Genomic DNA, 14,485 nt, shown 5'->3' on the forward strand with positions numbered 1-14,485 from the left:
TCAGCGGTACAGGCTTTGCTTCGTACCCAAAAGGTACCGAGTTCGACTACCTGCCTCGTTGTTTGGCCTTGAGCAAGTTACCTTACCCTAGACAAAATAATGAATCATTTAGAATATCACAAATTTTAAAGTAATTTTCCGTACTGATATAAGATTGAAACGCACTTGAGTACTTCAATTATTCCATGTCAAGGATTGTTTTCTGTTTTTTAAGAAATTTACGGCGTTTGCGACACATTTAGGTCATTTCAGGGCATTGAAAAGACAGAAAAGGTATTAGGCAGTTTAAAAGTATATTTTTGTCAAAGGCACATGCGAATAAATAAGACAAAAGCGAAATGGTATAACCAGCGAACGGATATTCCAAAGCACCCCTCTTTGTACTTAATTTGAGATCGCTTAGAAGTAAATGACAATAATCAAAGGATCCTAACAAGCGGAATACAATCAATTTGTTTTTACAAATCCTGATATTCAAAACAGCAACAACCAAAAGAAAAAAAAACAACAACTATTACAGTGCATTTCCGAGAGATAATTTTACAAGGGAAGACACAAAACATGAATAATAAGAATACACTGCTAAAACTAACACTATACAACTGACTGTTTCCCCCGTAATCAAGGACTCCGACCAGTTTCGACAAAGCAATTGATCTCATCCCGAGATAGAGATTGAAGGCCAAACGGATCATATATAAGGGGACTAACAAAACACAGCAAGTGGCCTCCTGTCCATCACTATTCTAGCATGATTGGTGTTGGCCACCGGATTGATATTATATTTTAACTCACTTCATGGGAGGCTTACCACCCAGTGGAATTCATGCACTCTTGCAACTTTTCTTGGTGCCAGGCACTCATTCACATCTTAGTCGGATGGGATGTAATAATATGTGAATTTTTGTGGGTAAGGACGCAACATACCTGTCAGAGTTTGCTATCGTTGTCACCCATCCGCTCACCGATATGCTCAACATCGCTTCATTTTTTTTATCAGAAAAGTCACGGTACCACTTAGGCTTTGGCATTGATGTCACAGCTACATTTTAAAAGAAGTGAATCAAAGTTTTAATATTTAGTTTAATGACCTTTAAAATAAAACACAAATGAGGACATCCATAAGAAGATGTATCCATTTTAAAGTCAGCTACGATAGAGCTGCTACATGGATCAAATCCTTTAAACCCCAAGAGTCGTAACATTTTAAATAATAATTCAATGTTTTCATTCGGATTCGTACGTTCAAAATTCGATCTAAAGGTGTAGTCTATGAATCTTGATTCTTACAACTGCTTTCCGTAAAATCATGCCGTCACAATGCACGACAGATTTGTAAGCAAAGAGAGAAAGGTTAGGGTCATCATCATCATCATTGCCTTTTTCACCCTGGGTCAGGGTATAGGCCACAGACAAACAGTTTCCATCCTTCTCTATCCTGAGCTAACTTTTTTTTTTTTTATCTCATTCCAGGTCTTACCACTTCTCTGTATATCAGCTTCTTTAATTCTTCTCCATGCTCCTCGTGGCCTTCCCCTTGATCTTCTGCCCTGAGGGTTCCAGTCCAATACTTTCTTTGTTATCCCTCTACCTGAATATAAAATGTATGAAGCAGGAAAAAGCTCTCAAGTTGTGACTGAGATGAGAAGATACAGGCAGCATATACTTGGAGTAAGCGAAACCCACTGGATACAATCCGGACAGAAACACCTCAAGTCTGGGGAGAAGATTTTATATTCAGGGAGAGGGATAACAAAGGAGAAGGTTAGAGTAGGTCGCCCCAAATCCGTACGATTTTTCTTTACCTTGAATTTTAACAGCTCTAACTGAACGTTCCCCTGTTTAAGTAACTCAGTTATTTGATGTCTTCTGATTGTTTGATGTAGATACGCGTGAGGTATTATCGGTTAACCTTACTTTAAAAAACACGAAAATAAATGGCACCTACCCTTCTGCCCAAAATAAGCACGCTCATGCCCCAAACCCGTACAGCATTAAATTCATATTGTCATACAGCCTAATGTATTTTCCAAAAAAAAAAAATGGCAATGTTATGGTAGAATTTCAGCTCCAGTTTAACTTTAAAGTCGACTGGTGTGGACGTTTCCGGTTTCCCTTTCATCAGACGACAGGAAGGTTAGAAAGACACACAAGACACGATAGTAATGGTTATTTTGACGTATTGAAACATATCGCTCAGTCGCTCAACCTTTAAATTTGTTCGTATTTTCGAACTCGTCCTTGTCCACATCTTATAGGTCGAAGTTTCAAGCCCCGCCGTGGGTGGCAGAAAATTGGAGTCACTTGAAGAGGATCTGTACTAAATTAATTTTTCTCAATTCTCAGGTGTAAAAATTAAGACCCGTTGTTTATTGAATAGAAATTATTAATAAAAGCAAAATAGGCTGAATTTTTCATCCAGTCATGTCCATTGTTACAAATTGGTTTTGAAAGCCTCGTTGTCTTTAAAAATCACGTTCTAGCGGATACTGCCCTGTTTAAATGCTCACATTTTGAAATCAGTATGATGCTTTGGATACTTGGATTAACAGTTCGGAATTGGGGCGAGGCATGTACCTAATGATAATAATAATATAATAATAATAATAATAATAATAAATAATAATAATAATAATAATAATAATAATAATAATAATAATAATAACAACAATATCAATAATAATGATAATAATAATAGTAATAAAAATATAATAATAATAATAATAATAATAATAATAATAATAATATAAAATAATAATAATAATAATAATAATAATAATATAATAATAATAATATAATAATAATAATAATAATAATAACAACAATATTGATAATAATACACACGGAATTGTGCCCACCCAAGGTTTTCATAATCACAAAACTGTACTCTTAAAATTCCTGAAATCGTGGAATGGAAATCTCTCAATTGGAGGCTCTGAGAGAAATCTATGTATACCAAAGAATAGAGGAATATTATTTGTCTAAAAACCAATAAATTATTTTTCATCGAATCTCGACGTTTGACCCTGAGGGCAATTGTTCTAGTTTATTTGATTTTATGTCTTTACGAGAGTAAATTATATTCTTTCAAACAAGTGACATTTTTTGCCTTTTCAATTAAAGTGTGGAAGTCACCCGGGGCTAAAAAGGGAAAGTGTACAAATGTTATTTTAAAACCAGACTGTTTTCCCCCTTCTCTTCTCAATCTGATTATCGCATTTTCTATTTATGATATATAATACGGTTATATTGATGCTATGTATTTAGGTAAAATACTCACAACATCTGCCATCAGCAAAACTGCGAGCAACCTTGAACATTTATAGTCAGCTTGATCGAATTTAGTGAGAAGTAATCGCAAAATGGCTGTCTTAAAAAAATAACAAAGAGCTGAGTGACGTCAATTCCGTTCTCTCTATAAAGTTATATATTTTCACGCACTGACATAACAAATCTGTAGTTTGACCAGTACACTTTTATTTCAGATATCGATCAATTAACTCACTCAACCCCAACACCGACTTTATCCGTAGTTTACCCGGGTTACTTTTACCCCATGCTTATTTATTACATTTTTCTGAGATTATAGCCGTAGTATCAAAGCTAATGTTTTTAGTTTTTACATGTTAATGGTTGTTGAATAAAACTATCTATGTACATGCTCATTTTAAAAACATTTTTTTCCAATTTTGAAAAGTAGCAAAAATCTCTAGGATTGAGTGAGTTAATCGGTCTTCAGAGTGTGGAGATTTGACTCTGCCACACCTCTGCTTCGAAGATTACACTGATACTTCCGCCTAATCGTCATGTGACCTCTTGTTGTTGTAACTGGTATGCTATTTATAGGATGCCTTTCTAAGTATTATCTTATAGTATGAGTCTCGAGTTATTCAATCAACATACAAAGTAATAAACAAAAACGAATATCATGAGAGCTTCAAAAGGGAACAAAATACCAAACACGGAACGTTTCCGGCTCATAACCTGTTTTTTCCCCAGGGTTTGAGACCGAATCGTTCCGCGTTTGACATTTTGTTCTCTTTTGAAGCTGATCTATTCATTTTTGTCTTTTACGTTTTACACTCCACAGTTTCTAGCAGCTTGGTATCACCAAAATTATAGAAGGGTTTCTACCATCGGTGGTGGACAATAGAGAATAAACAATTTTCGCGGCGGTGATGGGGTTTGAACCCGCGACCTAATTGGTACGACAACTCCGCCTGGCAAGTGAGAGCGTGACTCTACCGTATGAGCTATCCACGATCCCAAAAACAAAAATCGTATCAAACTCAGGTCATTCCTAGAGCTCTCTCTCACCGACTACTGGAGATCGCGGGTCTAACACACACAACCCCCGTTAGTTTGGCCAGCGATTACCCGGTATGTTATAATATTGAATATTACATCTATTATATCCTGTCTGAGGGCGCTGCAGTCCGAAGACAGGCCCAAGAAGATTAACACGGAGAAATATATTTATATCAAACCAGATTTCTATCCCTTCCTGGTTTGGTCATAGGAAGAGCGGCCAACCTCACACCTTTTCATCAAATGACACCCCTACAGCCTGAAGCAGAGAGACGAGCAGTTTGGATAAAGACCTCAGCACTGCTAACAAGATAAGAATCACAATAAAAATGTTGTGGTTTTGTTTGTTTTATCCTGTGTTAGTGCCCAAATGATGAATCATAAACATTAAAAATAGAAAACAATATAAAATGTAAATACGTACCATACCATTTAAACAGAATAAACTGACTTACTTTTATTGCCAATTAGAAGTGGGACTGGAACTTGTTTATTCATTACTTATTGTATTGTGAAGGTTATATCCTTAGACAGCTATACGAGCCAATAATCATTGCTGCTAAATAATTCAATGTAAAATGTAACGGGAAAATCATAGGATTTGCAGACCTCCATAATTTAAGTCTAATTAATAGGGCGATTCTGTGAGTGCAGGAGCTGCCAACCTATATAAAACGCTCGAGTGGTGTGGAGAATAATTACATAATTTTTATTTCTACAATTGTAAAATTTAATCTCATCCTTAAATACCACATTACAGTATGTACTAAAGGTAGCTATGGAATTAAGGAATGTTTGCCAGGCTTGTTTATGACTGGAAATATATAACCAATAGCACGGAACGGGTTAAATGGCAGGAGATGTTCTGATTGACTTAACTTATATTTTGTAACGCTTTAATCATCAGTTGAAAACATGCGTCTATATAGTTGTCTTGATCATGCTACCTCTCCAAACCTTAAAGACAGTTTAAATGCACATTTTAATTAAAAATGATCGTGCTTCACTTCTTCGGAATAAACACGCTGTTTTGTTTGAACACAGTTCTGTTTTAACCTTGTCTATAAAATAGAAAAAGACAATTTATTTCAATGTCGCAACCCTTAGAAATCAAGGAGTGGAATATTTTCAATTTTTAATGTGCATTAAAAACAACAGGTTGACCATCTTATTTTAGTATACTGCTTTTGAAATAAAAAGGGGAAATCAATGCACATTAAAAATAATTGTTAAAAATGAACAATATTTCACATCTTTTCTTATTGGTTATTCATTTACGTGGATTTCACAAATGGGACACACTAATTATACTGCGTAATACTTTGGAACATATGTGTAGTAACAATGTGACTTATAAAAAATCTTGAATAAGGGATTGTCAGGAAATGATCTCTCTAGATTGACGGTGTTAATGCTGGTAATTAAGCATCTTTATTTTATGGTTCATAGAATGCATCTAGTTATTGTCAGTTTCTTTTTGTTTGTTTTTTTTTTTTTTGTTTTTATGGGTTTTACGGCACTTGCAACACATTAAGGTCATATCAGCGCCTGTAAAAAGGAAGAAAATGGGAAAAAGTAAAAAGCTATAGAATTACAATTAAAGCACCCAAGAAAAGGTCAGACAAAGGGGAATTGGCTCAAATAGGGAACAGATGTCGATTCCAAGAGCACACTATCAGTGCACTTAGTTTGAGATCACCTTAAAGTCTCATCCAGACACAAGCACATGTTCCCACTAACAGGAACACACTCAAATGTTTTACAAATCATATGTAATATAAAGAAAGATAATACAGTGCATAACAGAGAGATGATTTACAAGGAAAGAAATATCATCTCCCAAAACTAACTATACATTTGACTGTATGCCTCTCAGCCAGGGGGCATCTCTGGCCAGGACCAGGACAAAACCAAGTAATCTCATTTCAAGACAAAGACAGAAAGCAAGTTGGAAAGCAGATATTTCTTTTGATAAGTAATTTATTCTAGTAACAGTAACACAACGACATAGCGATCTATCGTTTCCAGTGGACTCAATGATATCAATTGGGAATCTAAGATTGATATGACAAGTCATATTAATAATATTTTACTTTATGGCAATTGAAGTAATAATAAACATTTTCCTCAATCAACCATAAAAAAATTGACAAAGTCTCATGTTTTGGGGTTTTTTAAACTATAAATTCAAATAGTGCCATCTATACAACCACGATGTAGGACTGTTTGGAGGCGATGGGCCACAGTAGTGATGTCTCTTTAAATTATGAAAATGTAAGCAACATAAATTGTTTTTAAAATCATAAATCTAGTGATACGTGATCACAGTAGATACCAAAACGCGTACATTTTGGATGAAAGAAGGAATGAATGAAAGAATAAACGAATGAATGAATGAATGAATGAACGAATGAATTGATGAATGACACTGAGGTAGTGTCAACAATGATTCAGAAAGATGAAATCGACCGTAAAAGGCAAATGAAATTGATAATTTCTTCCGCTGCCGATGGCAAATTGATTATGGCTTTCGAATGTTGTAGAATTTATAAAACAATTCTAATGTGGGGACGAGTCCTCAACTGTTGCAGCCAAGCCAATCGCACATTTTTATATAAATAGATCGGAGGGCATGCGGAAAGAAAATCTGAAAGGATGGCACGCTGACATGCAAGAATATTTTCTTTTTCTTAAAAAAAAAAATACATTAACCATGATAATGATGATAGCGTAATAATGATGATAAATAGCAATGATGATGATGATGATTTTGATGATGATGGTGATGATGATGATGATGATGATGATGATGATAATATGATAATGATAATGATGATGCTAATGCTGCTGCTGCTGTTGATGACGATGATGATGATGATGATGATGATGATGATGATGATGATGATGACACTATGGCGGTAAAGATGATAATGATCATTAATTTATGAGGCGATTGTTGAATTTGAGACGACGTTGTCATTACATTATAAAGTACTCGTCGTATTAAATGGTTCCATCTTTAGTTGTCCTTTCTTCCATCAGTTGTTTTCATATTTTTTTCTTCTTAAATTAGAATAAATATAACTCGTTTAGAAAAGAGATCGTAGGAACCACCAAGACACTCTTCATACGAATTGTGGGCACAGCAGAGTCGGTGCCGAGCTTTTTGGGCGTCTATAAATTAATGATCATCATCATTATTATTATTCTTCTTCTTCTTCTTCTTCTTCTTCTTCTTGTTATTATTATCATTATTATCAATATCATCAATGTTATTATTACTATTACTTTCATCAACTTCTTTGCAACCGCTCTTTTGTCTTGTGGTATAACAATCGATTTTGGATTGGAAGGTCCTGGATTCATGCCTCGTTCGGCGCATAGTTGAGTCCTTGGAAAAGGCTATTTCCTCTCCCACCGTGTAAAATGAGTACCTGGCCGTTAGCAGCGTTGTCTCGGTCCGGAAAAAAAATTGTAATATCGCCTAACAGGCGACATGCCTCGTTCTACATGTTACGTGTTGCTTTTGGTCAGAGACCCTATGTAAAGCGCTTTGGGCACGTTTCGTGGATATTGCGATATAAAAAGCTCAATTTTTTTTTGACGACTAAATGCTATTATCCACTAACTTTATAACTTGAGCATATATATTATATAGCACAATATCCACTCAACGTGCTCAAAGCGTTTTACATGTAGGTCAAGACATGACGTCCGAAGGCGATATTACAACTTTTTCCCGACAGAGACAACACTGTTAACGACCAGGTACTTATTTAACATCAGAGTACGGTGAGAGAATGTGAAGAAAGAGTCTTTCCCAAGGACGCAACTATGCGCTGCCCAGAGCGGGTCTCGAATGATGGACCTTTCAGTCGAAAGGCAAATGTCATATCACAAGACCACATAGCCGCACAAATTCCCCTTGCTTTGAATACAGAATTTGGTTTATTTATTTGTGATCCACAGCTTGAACCAGATTCCGTAAAAAGAATGTTAAATGGAAATTAAGAGAAATATGGCATTTCACCTTATCACACTTAATGAAACTAAATTTATTCCTCCCAATAAAGTAAATTAAGTGAATGAAATGATATAGAGCTACAGTGTTTGGGGCTTAGTTCGAATATTATTAGCAGGTATTCCCTTTCTACGAACGGAGACGTGAGGTCTAAGCTACCTGATTTGCGAAACACATAGTATAGTAACACGCATTGACTACAAAAAAGTGAACTGAGACCGAAACGTTTTCAACTCATTATAGATCCATGAGTTTGGAATATAGATTTCGTAAAAATAATGTATTTGGTCTCCTTTATAATTTCTTTTACGCTTTCTGAGTTCTGTAGCTACTTATGCGTTCAATTGTGGTGCAGCTGATTGCATGGATTTAAAATGGCCGAAAGTGGAGTAAGTCATATGTTTGATGGCGATTTCGTCATTTTTATTTTATAATTTAGTGTTTTTATTCAAATTGTGAACAAAAAACCAAACATTATCTTTTAATCATATACCAACCGCTCCCAGCGTTTTTGTCCAAATTTGACTGATCTTGGTTTCTTAGTGTTTACATCTACATAGCTACAGTGTTTGGGGCTTAGCTCCATTATTATTAATAGCAGGTATTCCCGTTCTATGAAAGGAGACGGAGGGCTAAGTTACCTGTTTTGTGAAACACATAACATGCATTGACTATCAAAAAATGAACTGGGACCAAAACGTTTTCAAAATGAAGATCCATATATCTAAATTAGAAAGTCTATCTTCTATCTGATTCATTAGGTCATTCGTGCTAGGATTATTATTATTATTATTATTATTATTATTATTATTATTATTATTATTATTATTATTATTATTATTATTATTATTATTATTATTATTATATTATTATTATTATTATTATTATTATGATTATTATTATTACTATTATTATTATTACTTTCATTATTATTATTATTATTATTATTATTATTATTATTTATTATTATTATTATTATTATTATTATTATTATTATTATTTTATTTTTATTTTTATTATTTTATTTGTTATTATTATTATTTTATTATTATTATTTTATTATTATTATTATTATTATTATTATTATTATTATTATTATTATTATTATTATTATTATTATTATCATCAATGTTATTGTTATTACATTCATCAACATCTTCTGTCTTATTATTAAGCCGGCACATTATTTCCTTGGTCAAGGGACATAATTTCATATTATTTTCATTTCAAATCATTTCAAGTATTACCTCCCTCACAATATTGCGGGTTTTATTTATTGGTCTCAACTCTAGGCCGGTGTGGGAGGATAAGCAGGATTATTTTGCGTTGAATTGAAAGCACTACCAATTCAACAATAAGCCCCTAACAATTTGAGTTATCAGACCTTCAAAAGAGTATATGCCTCGCTCCAACGATCACACCATAGAACAAAGAGTTATTTGTTTTTGTTTTTAGGGGTTTTACGGCGCTTGCAACACATTAAGGTCATATCAGCGCCAGTGAAAAGGAAGAAAATGGGATAGTAAAAAGTTCAAGACTTACAATTAAAGCACCCAAGAAAATGTAAGACAAAGGGGAATTGGTTGAAATAGGGAACAGATGTAGATTCCAAGAGCAAAATATCAAAGTACTTAGTTTGAGATCACCTAAAAGTCTCATTCAGACAACAGGGCAAGATCCCACTGAGAGGAATACATTGAAATGTTTACAAATCATATGTTAAAAATACAAAATAACAATACATAACAGAGAGATGATTTAAAGGAAAACAATATCATCTCCCAAAACTAACCATACATTTGACTTCATTCTCAGCCAGGATATCCGGCCAGGGCCTGGACAAAACCAAATAATCTCATTCCAAGACAAACTTGTCCCTTATTTGAGAATCTGCGAGTTCAGAGGTCCCTGGTTGGAGAGTTTTTTGGCAATATGAGTGTCATTTAAATCAATCGATATCTGTTTCCTGGCTATATTATTTGTATGTATTTATCGTGAGCTTTTATATAGCGCAATAGCCACTAAACGTGCCAACAGCAACATTAAACATGTAGAACTATAACGAGATATGACGAATGTTACGCGATATTACAATTTCTTTTACGACAAAAACAACGCTGTTAACTGCCAAGTTCTCATTTTCCACCGGAGTACGGTGCAATAATATCAGTAAAGAGTCTTTTCCAAGGACTTAACTATGCACTGAGCAAAGCGGGACTCGAACCCAGGACCTTCCAATCTGAAGGCGAGTGTCATACTATTAGATCACATAGCAGCACAAAGAGGGGCCACATGGGAAGTGCAATTGAGGGATTAGAGTTAGAAGAGCGCCAAGCACCATGGGGAATCAAGGGCACCACGATCATTGCTCCAAAGCGACGTGTACTTATTTTCCGGTCTGACTGTTAATGATGATAACCCAAATTGTTATGGGCTTATTGTTGTAATGGAAATAGTCTCAAACCAAAGCAAAATATTGTCCATTACAACAATATTAAAACAAGTCCAAAAAATACACTCGGTGATCAGACCTGCAAATATGTACACGGCGTTCTACAGAAAAGACATTTCTAGAATTAAAGAGGTGCATCCTAACACGTCTTTAAACTATTGAACGATGCTCTTTGATGTCATATGTATTTGAACTCCCCTTCAAGTTCAATTTCAACGTCTATATCTGCAAAAGGAGGATTGCCCATCACCACAGATTTTATACATTTATGTGGTGACTTTCTCCATTATTGTGTTATTGAGTTGAAAGATAAATGTTTAATAGTTGACTAAATTTGTTGTTGTTGGTAATATCTAGGATTTCTTGTGGGATAGTGTTCCATTCCTTGATGGTTCTTGGGAAGAAACTGTTTTTATATTTGTTGGTTCTGTGTGTTGGGGTCGTGAACTTCCTGCTATGATAATTTCTTGTGGATGTACAGTGTTGTTTTGTGAAATACTGTGGTAGAGTTACTGCTGTTTTGTTGGAATGTACTGTTCTGTGTAGAAGTTGGAGGCGTTTTTCTTTCCGCCTACTTTCCAGTGTTTTCCGTCGTAACAGTTTCAGTCGGCCTCAGTAACGCATCCTGGTTCTCACAAGTAATTGTTGGTGACAAACCTGCCCTTTGAACTTGTTCGATTTTCTTGATGTGACCTTGCTGATAAGGATCCCACACTGTGCACGCGTATTCCAATACGGGTCTGACTAAATCGTTGTATGCCTGTTCTTTCACCTTTGGGGGGGGGGGGGGGGGCTGGTATAGGTTCCGCCTCGGGAAGACAAGGGTACGTTTTGCTTTTGCAACGATATTACCAATATGCATTGGTCAAAGTTGGCAACGGTCACTTCGCCTGAAAGTGTTGAATGCCATACACAAAAAACCGGAAACAATCCAGTGTCCCACCAAGCTGGCAATCAAACAAAATAATGTAAACCTACAAAATCACTAAATACAAAAGTGACTGCAATAGTTGATGTACGTAGTTGTGCAGTATATGATTCAAACTCACCAATATTATAAAATGTACTGGAAATAAATCTGTATGCAAATATCAAAGATAGTTTGAAAATATGTATAACCTTGCTATAAATCACAAAAACGTACACTTACACAAAAAGAAGAGATGCTTCACATGGACTTTCAGTAGCAGTAAAAGTAATAGTAGCAGTAATCAGTGATGATAATACAGTAATTTGTCAAAAAGGAGGAAGGGGAGGGGGAGACTTATCTACTGGAATAATTTATGAATTGATCTTATGACTTCAAAAACCAAAAGAAAAGAAGAAAGAGAGAGAGAGAGAGAGAGAGAGAGAGAGAGAGAGAGAGAGAGAGAGAGAGAGAGAGAGAGAGAGAGAAAGAGGAGAGAGAGAGAGGAGAGAGAGAAGAGAGAGAGAGAGAGGGAGAGAGGGAGAGAGAGAAAGAGAGAGAGAGAGGGAGAGAGAGAGAGAGAGAGAGAGAGAGAGAGAGTCAATAGACCAGGCGGAGAAAAAAATCTAGACCCATTTGTCCCTCCCCTTCCCCTCCTAGTGGAGCATAGGCCGTCGACAACAGTCCTCCATCTTCCTCTGTCCTGGGCCATCTTCTCCAACTCTCCCCAGGTGTGTCCCATCCTCTTCATGTCCGCCTCCAGGTCTCGCCGCCACGTATTTCTTGGCCGCCCTCTCTTCCGTTTTCCCTGGGGGTTCCATCTCAGCGCCTGCCTAGCGGTGTTATTGGTTGGCTTCCTCAGGGTGTGCCCAATCCATCTCCATCGGCGGCGTCTGATTTCGTCTTCTGCTGGCATTTGAGATGTACTCTGCACAGGTCTGCGTTGTTGATCCTGTCTGGCCAGTGAATCTTGAGCATCCTTCTGAGGCAGCTATTGATGAAGGTCTGTACTTTTCCAGTGGTGGTCTTCTAATGACCTCATCCATGCCATTTCTTATTTTAACACTCTCCTTACCAACGTCACATTTGTTACGATTCATTTAACTATTTTTTATTCAGATTTGTTTCGTCCATCTTTGTTGTAGCCATATGAACTTTAATACTGTTTGGTAAAGCTTGTTTTGCTGCCCAAAACTATACTCGGTATGTCCCTATTGTTTCTGAGTTTGAATGTGAAAATTCAATTTTTCAGCTGGGTAGGTATGACATTAGGTAAGGAGAGAGTTAAATATTTCTCTCTGTGATTGGTTCACCAATTCAACGATTTGACTTCAAGATTTATTATTGTTTTCAAAATCTTATTACGAGTCAAAATCTATTTTTAGTTAAACTGAATACGTGTAGTAAGCTTATATATACTTTCTTTTTTTTTTTAACTTGGCTTTTTATATTGAGCAATATCCACACTAAACGTGGTCACAGCGCTTTAGTCAACAGCAACATTTAACATATAAGACGAGACATGACGCCTGTTAGGCGATATTCCATACGCTGTTAATGGCCAGGTACTCAATTTACACCTGAGTACGCGGAGAGAATGTGAGTCAAGAGCCTTCTCCAAGGACTCCAATGCGCCGCTTAGAGCGGGACTCATACCCGGGACCTTCCGATCCGAAGGCGAGTGTCATACCACAAGACCACATAGCCGCACTGCCGTTGTAAGGAAAGACACGGAATTGATTGCGCTGATACCACCAATAATTTGACGTGAAGAGGACTTGTTTATGATATTATAATTTGTACGGGATAAAAGGCATCCATTGAAGATCTATGTTTGATGTAAATATTATAAATTTGTATTATAAATCTGTATTATCAATCTGTATTATCAATCTGTATTATAAATCTGTATTATCAATCTGTATTATAAATCTGTATTATAAATCTGTATTATCAATCTGTATTATAAATATGTATTATCAATCTGTATTATAAATCTGTATTATCAATATGTAATATCAATCTGTATTATAAATTTGTATTATAAATCTGTATTATAAATCTGTATTATAAATCTGTATTATAAATCTGTATTATCAATCTGTAATATAAATCTGTATTATAAATCTGTATTATCAATCTGTAATATCAATCTGTATTATAAATTTGTATTATCAATCTGTATTATAAATCTGTATTATAAATCTGTATTATCAATCTGTATTATCAATCTGTATTATCAATCTGTAATATCAATCTGTATTATCAATCTGTAATATCAATCTGTATTATCAATCTGTATTATAAATTTGTATTATCAATCTGTATTATAAATCTGTATTATCAATCTGTATTATACATCTGTATTATAAATCTGTAATATCAATCTGTATTATAAATCTGTATTATAAATTTGTATTATCAATCTGTATTATAAATCTGTATTATAAATTTGTATTATCAATCTGTATTATAAATCTGTATTATAAATCTGTATTATCAATCTGTATTATAAATCTGTATTATCAATCTGTAATATCAATCTGTATAATAAATCTGTATTATCAATCTGTATTATCAATCTGCAATATCAATCTGTATTATAAATCTGTATTATAAATCTGTATTATACATCTGTATTATAAATCTTAACTCTCACATAAAAGACAAAATCCAACTCGTTTTGTTTTTTTCAAATAAAAGGTTTATATGGCACTTGATAAATACATAGAATGGTGGTTGGACAACGGGGTATTGGTTAAACACTTGAAATAAAAACAATGAATTCGATATAATA

The sequence above is a fragment of the Berghia stephanieae genome, chromosome 8, assembly GCF_034508935.2.
Source record: "Berghia stephanieae isolate SIO BIC M18660-M18661 chromosome 8, UCSD_Bste_1.3, whole genome shotgun sequence".
Lineage (NCBI taxonomy): Eukaryota > Metazoa > Mollusca > Gastropoda > Nudibranchia > Aeolidiidae > Berghia > Berghia stephanieae.